The sequence below is a fragment of the Bactrocera latifrons genome, unplaced genomic scaffold (assembly GCF_001853355.1).
Source record: "Bactrocera latifrons isolate USDA-ARS-PBARC rearing strain unplaced genomic scaffold, ASM185335v1 scaffold_100, whole genome shotgun sequence".
NCBI lineage: Eukaryota > Metazoa > Arthropoda > Insecta > Diptera > Tephritidae > Bactrocera > Bactrocera latifrons.
In genome coordinates this window covers 489,741-500,028 of record NW_017534409.1, presented here as the reverse complement: position 1 = coordinate 500,028, position 10,288 = coordinate 489,741, and the positions used below count along the sequence as shown (strand labels likewise).

Here is a 10,288-nt window from a genome sequence, read left to right as displayed (position 1 = left end):
TTTAAATCTACTCGTCACCCTGATCACTTTGGTATATATAACCCTATATCTGACTCTTTTAGTTTTAGGACTTACAAACAACCGTTATGTGATCAAAACTATAATACTCTCTTTAGCAACTTTGTTGCGAGAGTATAAAAAGACTGCATCGGTCTCTACAGGTGATTTTTTAGTAAACCGCAAATGGTACATACCATTGGTAAAGGTAACGATGTTTTAGATGAGAACCTGCGAAATGTAGAGCAAGACTGTTTTGATTTTTTATCCATTACCAATATATATTTAGTGCTCATATCTACAAAAAAATGAGATATTTCGCGTATATATCATTTAATGAAATTTGACTCGGACACGTTTATTAAAACTGCGCATAAAAACCGAGTTGATAACATTTTTCCTGCTTGGCTGCTGTTTTTTACCATCAAAGAAGCCTGAACAACAATTTTCAATTCGATTTGTGTGTTTCCAATGGAATCACCGCTACGGTATCGTTGAAATTGTTGCAGAGGTGTTTTTTAGTAGTATACTATATTACAAACACAAGTATTTGAGTATCACAAGGCATACAGAGCAGGTCGTGATCATTCATGTAATCGCCTATCTATCTCGGTTATTGGCATAAGCAGAGAGTAAAGAATCACAACTTGTGGTATGGATTGAATGAACCATTTAGGTTAATGTTTTGGTCATGAAAAATCTTTAGTCGTCGTGAAATCCATCRATTAAAGCTCGCAAGAGAGATATATGTTAACAGTGGACTGTGATCAAATTGAAAGTGGAATTTTGTCCATTTCATCTCCTATAAAGTAATCCTCCCCCGCCGCAATACTCGCCAACGAATTTTCCAGTCATCAAAGCACTTGGAAAAATCATCCGTTGAGATGGAAATCAGAGCCTCCTTCCATTCAGCTTTTATATCCTCAATCCTCGGTGTATCCGKAGTGACCATGTGAATTTGCTGAATAGCCAGAAGGTAAATCAGGCGAATGCGGTGGTTGCGACACGATATTAGTAGAAAATGATGTGAAATAATCACGAATAACGATCTCAGCATTATCGCACTTCTTTGTTCTATAAATGTAGACATAGTAAAATGGAAGATTTCACTTTTCGAGCCTCACGAATCGACGCGTGTCTCAAATACTAAAATTTAGCATAGATGTCACTAACAGTACTGCCAACAAATTCGAAAAATACGCGAAGTATAAATTAAAAATTCACCAATCAATTTGATCACAGGTAGATTCATCAAACAAATTCTTATTTTTGACGGGACGTGGGTTTATGAATATAATGTTCAATCTGCACAACGGTTAAGCGAATTGCGACTCAAAAATTAGCCGAAAAAGCAAAACTGAACTGAAAATGCACACATGGGATAAAAAGTTCGCGGTAGGCACTGAAGGCCATCTCAAACGAGACTGATAACAAGTAAAGGCGATAATAAATATTTGTATTAAAATACTTAAAAGCAAAAAAAAAAAAAAAAAAAAAAAAAAATGTTTGCCAGTCAGAGTCAAATTTGATCGTATGTTATAATATAATAATATGCTTCAAAAATAATTTCCTGCATATTCATCGAAAGAATTTACACTTCTTTCATTAAAATAATGCGAAATAATCTAATGTTCAGTTGTGCCCGAACTAGACCCTTCTTACTTGTTAAAAATGTTTTTCTGTTGCTAAATATTCAAACATTGCATGCAAATTCTTGAACAACAATTCGAAATAGCCAAATACCACAGACAAATATTTATTTAATTCGTTCTAAAAATTTACAACGTATCTCGAAAATCTGTTGACTTTTGGTTTACTTATTAATTAGACTGTACTTAGCGAACCAACTTGGCCAGCAGCCTATGCAATTCCACCAACACACACACAAGTAAACAAATTGGAAGGTTAGTGAATCTTCAGCAAATATAATTCACACATTTATTTTTGTAGATAAAAAAAAATTAAACAAATAAAAACGCTGCATCATTTCTATTTAACCGCAAGCGTGTTCTGTCAATAAGAGCGAACCATTTTTGGAATGGTGGAAGGTAAGTGGTGTTTAAATACAAATACAATCAAAAGGGCCGCTACGGAAATGAACTAAATTGAAAAGAGATTTATCTCCGCAATTGTAGATATACATATATGCGTGTTTGTGTGCACGGTTGAGCTTCTTAAAGGTCAAGTTCTGCTATCTCTTTGTGTGCCAACTTGATTGCAAGCACACGCACATACACACTTTGTGTGGCTCTAGAAAATCGATATTGCGTTGTTAGTAGTTGTGCGGGTAAGTACCTTAAGAGCATCTAAGCATTAAATTGGGTTTTGTTCTAAGCAATTTTGGGTTGTACTAATGAAAAAGATGCGTCAAAGTTAACTCAGTTTCAGGAATTTCGGAGAAGCATTTACTTTTTAAGGCAAAGTCCAGTGTTGTGTTACTTTTGGTCGTGTATGTCTTAGAGATTAATTTTTATTAGTTATTTCACGTATAAATATGATCTAACTGCCTAATAAATAAGTACTTTTTATATCTGTTGAGTGAATACTCTCCCTGCATAGTACCTTTGGCTGAAGATTTAAAAAATCTTCGTGATCTCTGTAAAAGTCTGAAACTGAAAGACTATGGAGTAACTAAGTTATTCATTTTAGGCAAAGATGAACCGTTATTATAACAAGTAAGGAAGGGCTAAGTTCGGGTGTCACCGAACATTTTATACTCTCGCATGATAAAGGGATAATCGAGATTTCATTATCCGTCATTTACATATTTTTTTATTTTGCTGTAAATTAATTAGATTAGATCAATTTGTGTACTTTGAGTATTGAATTGTATTTTCATTTATTTTAATTGCATTGAAAAGTTATAGTCCGATCATGACAATTTTTCCACAAGGGATACCTCAGCTCAAATACCGTATTTGTGTAAAGTTTTATTCCGCTATCTGTCTCTTATACACATCTAGATGTGTATAAGAGACAGGTATATGAAAATGCCTGAAGGAAACGACTCTATAATACTTCACTTTAATATCTTTATTTATGGCTTAGTTATGACATTTTATAGGTTTTCGGTTTTCGCCATTTTGTGGGCGTGGCAGTGGGCCGATTTTGCCCATCTTCGAACTTAACCTTCTTATGGAGCCAAGAAATACGWGTACCAAGTTTCATCATGATATCTCAATTTTTACTCAAGTTACAGCTTGCACGGACGGACGGACGGAYGGACAGACGGACGGACAGACAGACATCCGGATTTCAACTCTACTCGTCACCCTGATCATTTTGGTATATATAACCCTATATCTGACTCTTTTAGTTTTAGGACTTACAAACAACCGTTATGTGAACAAAACTATAATACACTCTTTAGCAACATTGTTGCGAGAGTATAAAAACAATCTCTCTCAATTTTATTAAGATAACTTACATACTTGCTGATGTATTTGGGGGAATGGAGCCATATGTAGAAGTTAACAAAAGTGAGGAAAGTTATCTGAGCATCATTCACTTGGGAGTAACCAGAAACGTTTCTATTACAAATGGTTCAAGGTGCTCACGACTTGCGGTCCTTGACCAAGTGAGAAGGCGAATCATTCCCTCCACAGGGTTGTGCGCTGGGTTTGGGACACGCCACGTAAAAACGCCCCCAATGATAAAGTTTAAATAGGCTCGGATGAGAGACCCCCTTTTTGGCGACTACCATGGACACCGAATTAAGGATTATGATTTCAGGGCATATACCTAGAATGTCCGGTCCCTTAATTGGGAAAGTGCCGCTGCTCCGCTGGTTGAAGACCTAGTAAAAGTCATTACCGCCGTCCAAAAAATGAGTCCAAAAAATGAGTCAGAAGGTCCTTATGCCATTTACTACAGTGAAATATAAAGGAGCGCAAATTCGGTGTGGGATTTGTAGTGTGAGAGAGACTCCGTTGCCGAGTACTGTCATTCAGCCTGGTGGATGAACGTCTAGCCACAATCCGCGACATCCGCCCATGCCGCGACGGAAGAAAAGGATGATGTGACCAAAGATGCCTTATATGAGCGCTTGGAGAGCACCCGCCGCGATGTTAAAATCGTGCTTGGCGACTTTAACACTAGGGTGAGCTAGCAAGGTATCTTTGGCACAGCCTCCGCAAGTAAACATCGCCAAAAGGGTTGAGGCTGATCTACTTCGCCATGACTCCTAATGCGGTTATCTGTAGTACTAGATTCCAGCACAAAAAAACTTACCAAGCTACCTGGCTGTAGCCAGGATCGAAACACCACCAACCAGATCGATTATGTTGTGTACTTCTGCGTGCTAAATTTTTGTTCCGCTAGAGATAACATATAGATAACATTAACCGGACTGACCAAACACTTTTACCGTATTTTGCAAATATTTATTATCGTCTTCAAAATACATAATAATTGACATATGGATTTCAAATTTTACACAATATAAAAAGTTTGTGCAAAAAACCATATATTTTCCACCGATTCGGCTTGTGCGCGCAGTTTAAGTGGAGCAGTCCGAGTCAAATTTGATCAGATAGTTTAGGTTGCTATATATTTGAAACAGCCACTGCTTTATTGCCACAAAAAGCATATATGTAAAGTTCAGACAAGTTATACCTTAAATTGTGAAGAAAATTCTGTAGAGTGTAGTTTTTTTCATGACAATCTATCAACGAAAATGCGCGCTTGAAATTTAGTAACTGCTATAATTTGCTTTAGAATGCCAGTGGATGCCACAGAGTTGCTATTGACAAATAACTAATCACATAAATGACTTTTTCCGCCGATTTGAGCAGCTATTTTCCTTACTCAATCATATATTAATAACACGGAAATATTTGCCATACAATTTTTCACATAACACATGCATATACCGTTATATATGTATATGTTATTGGTTCCATGTAAAAGTGTTTGCAATTACAATTCGCTGCTCGCATTGATATTTTTGCAGTTTATATTTACGGTTATCGGAGGCTGATAACACGCTAATTGACGCGACTTTTACAAATACAGTACATACAAACATATGTTAATGTGTAGGTGAAACTTAATCAGACTGGGTGTGAAAGCAATTAGCGCTAAATTCAATTGATACGAGAAATGTGCTCTTAGCAAAAATATTTTCAACTTAAAACTGCGTTTATGTGAGCTAAATGTGGTTGCTGTGTGTATGTGTGTGTTTTAGCAAAATTATGGTGTGAAAAGTTTTTGAAACTGCAAATGAAATATTTGTTGTTTTCTGCATTTAACAAGAATTAAATTGCTATGAGTGTAGCTTTAATTGACATAAAAAGAAAAAAACTTGATRTCTGTGTAGTTTTTTGTTAGTACTTGAGTAGTTTAAAACTTTTTGCCTTTAGCTTTAAATATAAAAACATTTCACTTATACTTTTTCAATTTTCATATATAATTTTCCGCTGAAAAATACAATTCTAGCAATGTGTACAGTAAGTATTCGAAATCGTGCTTAAAAAAWTTTTTATAAAAAATTACATRTTGGAAATTGTTAAATTCTYATTTTTTTGACGCTTTAAGCTTTTATTGGAAATAATGCACAGAACCATGGAAATAAAATTTCTATGAAAGAAAAAACTACTGTAAAATGAAAGATTTTATAACTGWTATTGTAGCGACAGAATTCTGCAGAATCGACAGTCCTTGTAGATCCGACTGTCGTGGGAGGAAAGATTTCGTGGTAATTCTTGCTTTCAGTAATTTTTGCGCTTGATTAATATACCACTTGATCAGATTTGACTCGGACTAGCCTGCAACAATATTTATTTTCGCAAGAAGCTTATACTATATACACTAACAAGTGTGGTTTTGGTAGCTAGTTCATGGAAAAAAAAAAAAAAAAAAAAAAAAAAAAAAAAAATTTAACAACGAGTTTGAATATTTAGGTTTCCAATGCAAGCACGGTTAAGGAATGTTTGGAAATATTGGAGATATCTTTCTAGGATTATATGTACGTCAGGTATATCAGCATTCAAGTTTATAGTGAAGCTCACGGAGGCATTGAAAACTTGTTTAAAACGAGGTGTGTGCCACTTCGGTTGATGATAATTTCATCGAAAGATCAGAGATAGAGCAGATGAACTCACCATACCTTCTGGTTCGACTTAAATGGTTACGTAGGTTTATGGACTTCAAAAATCAAGTCTTTTTATTGTCCTATTAAATTGTACAACACCGTTACAATATTGTCTTATATTTCCGAGTAATAGCTTCGGAGATACAGCCATGAAAACTTGTGCGCTCTATAGGCTAACTTCGCCATCTTTAAACATATTTTTCTCGAAACTGTGTTTTTGAGTCGGTTGGCAATATTTATCGAGAACTAYTTAAGTGATCTTCATGCATTTTTACACAGATCTTTGAGATAGAACTCTTAAAGACTTGAACGAAGCATTTTTTTTCAAATTGCAACTATTTGAAAAAAAGTTTCTCGAAATTTTAATTTTTTGGAGAAATGTCTGCCAAAAATCCAATTTTYAGTTCTTTGCTTCGTTYAATTTATAAAAGTTTAATCAAATYGTAAACTRTTTCACTGAGAGTCAAGCGCATAATGAAAGCGGCTATGCTAACGTTTTCAGCTTAAACAGAGTTTTATCAAGATAAAATTTTTATGGAAAAATTATTAGTAAGCAGAATGCATACACCATCGCACAGAACCAATATGAGCAGATGTTACGTTGAATTAAACGCTKGTGAAATATACACCATGCGGTCGAAAATGGCGGGAGTTCGTGGTACAGCTGGGGTTTCACGGAATGGTATTAAAAACCCTTCAGCTTCAGAGGCTTTCTTGTAGTACTAATAACAGATGTGTGTTTATATAATCGTAAATAAGGGGTGAACCAAGTAGAGGTACTTTTTTCAATAGCCTGTTTTGGCAAAACACGCGTGAGTTCTATTAAGCTGAGTTGCTTTTTTTTTTTTTTTTGTTCAATATTGGTTGGCATTTCATCATGGAAAAATTCGCGCCTGAGCAACGTCTACAATAGTTTAATTTAATTATGGAAATTTTAATTTTTTAAAGAATATTATTGGCCTTTTGAGCGTATTATTCGTAATACCATCGCCCATCTTGCGGCGAAGCATTCATTACTGTATMATATTCGACTGAAAAGACCACGTTCAGCATGCCGTGAAGAAAATGTAGCTGCCGTAACTGAGAGCAAACACGAGGACCGTGGATAGTTGATTCGGCGCAGTTCGCAGTCATTTCCTGTCGAGTTTTTAAAACATACGAAATGTAACTTGTGTAAGAACTGAAACTATGAACTGAAACTTAAGCAACCTTGGTTGTTTGGTGTGGTTTGTGGTCCTTTGGGATCATGCGTTCATACAATATTTCTTCAAAAAATGAAGCCGGTGAGAACGTAACCGTTAAAAGCGGCCACTAACGCRYCRTGGTTACCAACTATTTGMTGCCWGAAATTGAAGTTTGTGATCTCGGCGACAGTTGGTTTCAACATGACGGCACCACTTCCTACAAATCGCACCAATCGATGGATTTATTGAGAGAACCAGTCGATTGGCCACCAAAATTGTATGATGTCACACCGTTAGACCGTTTTCAGTGGGTATATRTAAAATCTAAAGTCTATACCAACAATCTCGTTTCKATTCAGACCTTGGAGCTAAACAGTATGATTCGCCAGTTACCAGTCGAAATGCTCGAACGAGCCACCGAAAATTGGACTCAACGATAGACCATCTGATATGTGANTGATTCGCCAGTTACCAGTCGAAATGCTCGAACGAGCCACCGAAAATTGGACTCAACGATAGACCATCTGATATGTGAAAGAGATAAACTTCCCAACATCAATGCCGATGAATATTCTTTCGAATGATAATAAACTTTCGATATTAAATTTGAAGTTTCTAGAAATGGMTATCATATTTCACATATTTCCGAAAATGTTTATTACAAAGTTGTTCTTGYTTTAAATTTCATATGACAACGATTTACTATTTCGTATTATTATGGTTATTATTTTTGTTATATATTCACCGTTATCACTGTTATTTCATAGTTATCACTAATTTTATTATTTTGATTATTTTGATTAATTTAAAATCAGTAATTTAATTTGATAAAAAAATTTAAAATATGCAAATAGCCATCACTTTAACCAAACAATAAAGTCAAATAGTGCACAAACTAGCCGAACACAAGCACACATTTGCTTGTMGTTAACCACACTACTCGAACTCGCGCGTTGGAAAAGTTCCATTAACTGCCATGTTTGTGGATAATTATGCACATGTGCCAATGGCAAACTTTATAATGTGGAAATTAAACCAGTGCAACTGTTAAATCAAAATTTTTTGTTGAAAAAGCAAACACAAAAACTTCACGATAATATTTTTCSTCTTTATAATCACCCTTGCCGGAGATTCATAAGTTATTACATGTTGTAACGTCACTCATACGCCATGTCATACGTTGAAATGTGCTTGGTTTCCGCCTCTCTACACCACGCGTGCACTGCAATTTTTCCTCTACTATTGTTTGGCTTATAGTGTGTGTTCTTTCGAGATAGAAAATTTTGCGACAATAACTACGCTTGCAGTCCACTCAACGTGAAAGCGTCTTAACGACTAACATATCTGTGCAGCGAGCGCTTTGGCTCAGCGCTGCCGGTGTTCGGGCAGCTGGTGCTATAGCTGCTGGCGCTAATACGATAAGCGTATTAGCAATGGACAAATTTGCCAACGTCAGCTGCTGAAATTTGCTGTGAAATCGTTGGCCAGATGTTTTAGCACATGTGCGCACTTGACTTTCAGCGGCGGATTTCGCGTCGCTTGCGTGTCTCGCTTCGCATGTGTGTGCGTGTGCGCACAAATATTGAAATTTTGCATTAAGCGCAATTGGATTGAAAAATCTTTATTTTCAGAACTTTAAAAGAACTTTCAAAATGCCAAACATATTTTTTTTTTTGTAATTTAAATAAAACGAGTTACTTAATAAAAAGCATGTGGCTTTAGACTTTATTTTGATTTTGTCCGCCTTTTAACTTACTTTTTTTCGGGTGAGTTATTTGTAAACTTGCATTTCCACGAACAGTATTTCTGATTGCTTTGAAATTCTAARTAATTTGTGAATTTTCCATAACTAACTGACTAAAAGTGTTATGAAGCCAAGAATTACGAGTATAATGTGGATGAAAAATTAGTATTACAGATACTGAATAAAAATGTGGTTCCATATTCATTTTTCGATGGAATATAGAGAGAGTTCGTGGTAACAGTGAATGTTCCAAGGAAATTATTTGGAATCCTGTTAGCTGCACAATCACGGGCAAGAAGATTTTAGTATATCTTGCAAAATAAACAGAAYTTTTTGAATCTAGCGCACGCTGGTGGCGTCATCTACATTTCGGCATCTATCATCTATTATCTATAATATTGATTGTCCAGTAAAAATATTGTGGCATTTCATCGATTGGAAGTGAAGTTGTTGAGTTTTAAGTGTCAGTATATATCACGTACCAGAGTGCACGAGTGGCTTYAACGTTTTCAGAGTGGTCGTGAGTTAATGATCAAAGGAAATTCCATCGAAAAACTGCGTGAGTTCATCAAAAATCAGCCGAAATCATCATTRAAATTCATGGAAATGGAGTTGAACATCTCCAATCGAATATTTATATATACGAAAAATGTGTGCACGGTTTGTTCCACACAAATTGACTGACGACCAAAATTTGCGCAGAATCCAACATTCGAAGGACATTTGAATGTGACTGAATATTTGAACAAAAATYACTTTTTAACCAATAACCACTCCTCGTATTCACCTGATAGGGCACCGTGCGACTTCTCTATTTTCGGAGAAATGCATTTGCCCATGAAAAGAAAGCGTTATGCAGACAGAGAGGCCATTCAAATGGCTTGCACCGGCATACTGGCGTCCATACCGGCCAACCAGCTAAATCACTCGTTCGACGTACTTTTGGACCGTGCAAAAAGCTGTATTGAAGCAGCAGGAGACTATTTTGAATAAAATAAATTGATTTTTCCGAAAAAACCATTTGTTCTTTTTTTTTTGTTTTTTTTTTTTAAGTCCTGTTTACTTTGGAACACACGTTGTATTATTGTTCGGTAAAAAATCTGCCATATGCACTGGTGTCCACATAGTTGATGTCTGGATTCTTGAAAAGTTGCAGTCTGATTTATTTTGGTTATTTGTTTCTTGGGTTTTTGATTCTTAGTTAAAATTGATCACAATACGCCTCCTAAGGACTAGGTGCGTCGTGAGCCAGCCACTCTAGTAAAATTTTCT

At 35.8% G+C, this 10,288-nt stretch overlaps 1 protein-coding gene across 3 annotated transcripts in view; it reads right to left on the bottom strand.

The window, feature by feature from the left end:
- The window catches only part of LOC108967252 (prolactin-releasing peptide receptor-like), a 15,716-nt gene extending 7,122 nt beyond the window's left edge, over nucleotides 1–8,594 (bottom strand). For 2 of the 3 annotated variants that reach the window (XM_018930548.1, XM_018930566.1), the window contains exon 1: nucleotides 8,392–8,594. The gene's annotated coding sequence lies outside the window, so the exon portion shown is untranslated. The remainder of the gene's footprint in view (nucleotides 1–8,391) is intronic. The other variant, XM_018930556.1, reaches the window with a different exon arrangement.
- Between the last annotated feature and the right edge of the window lie 1,694 nt (nucleotides 8,595–10,288).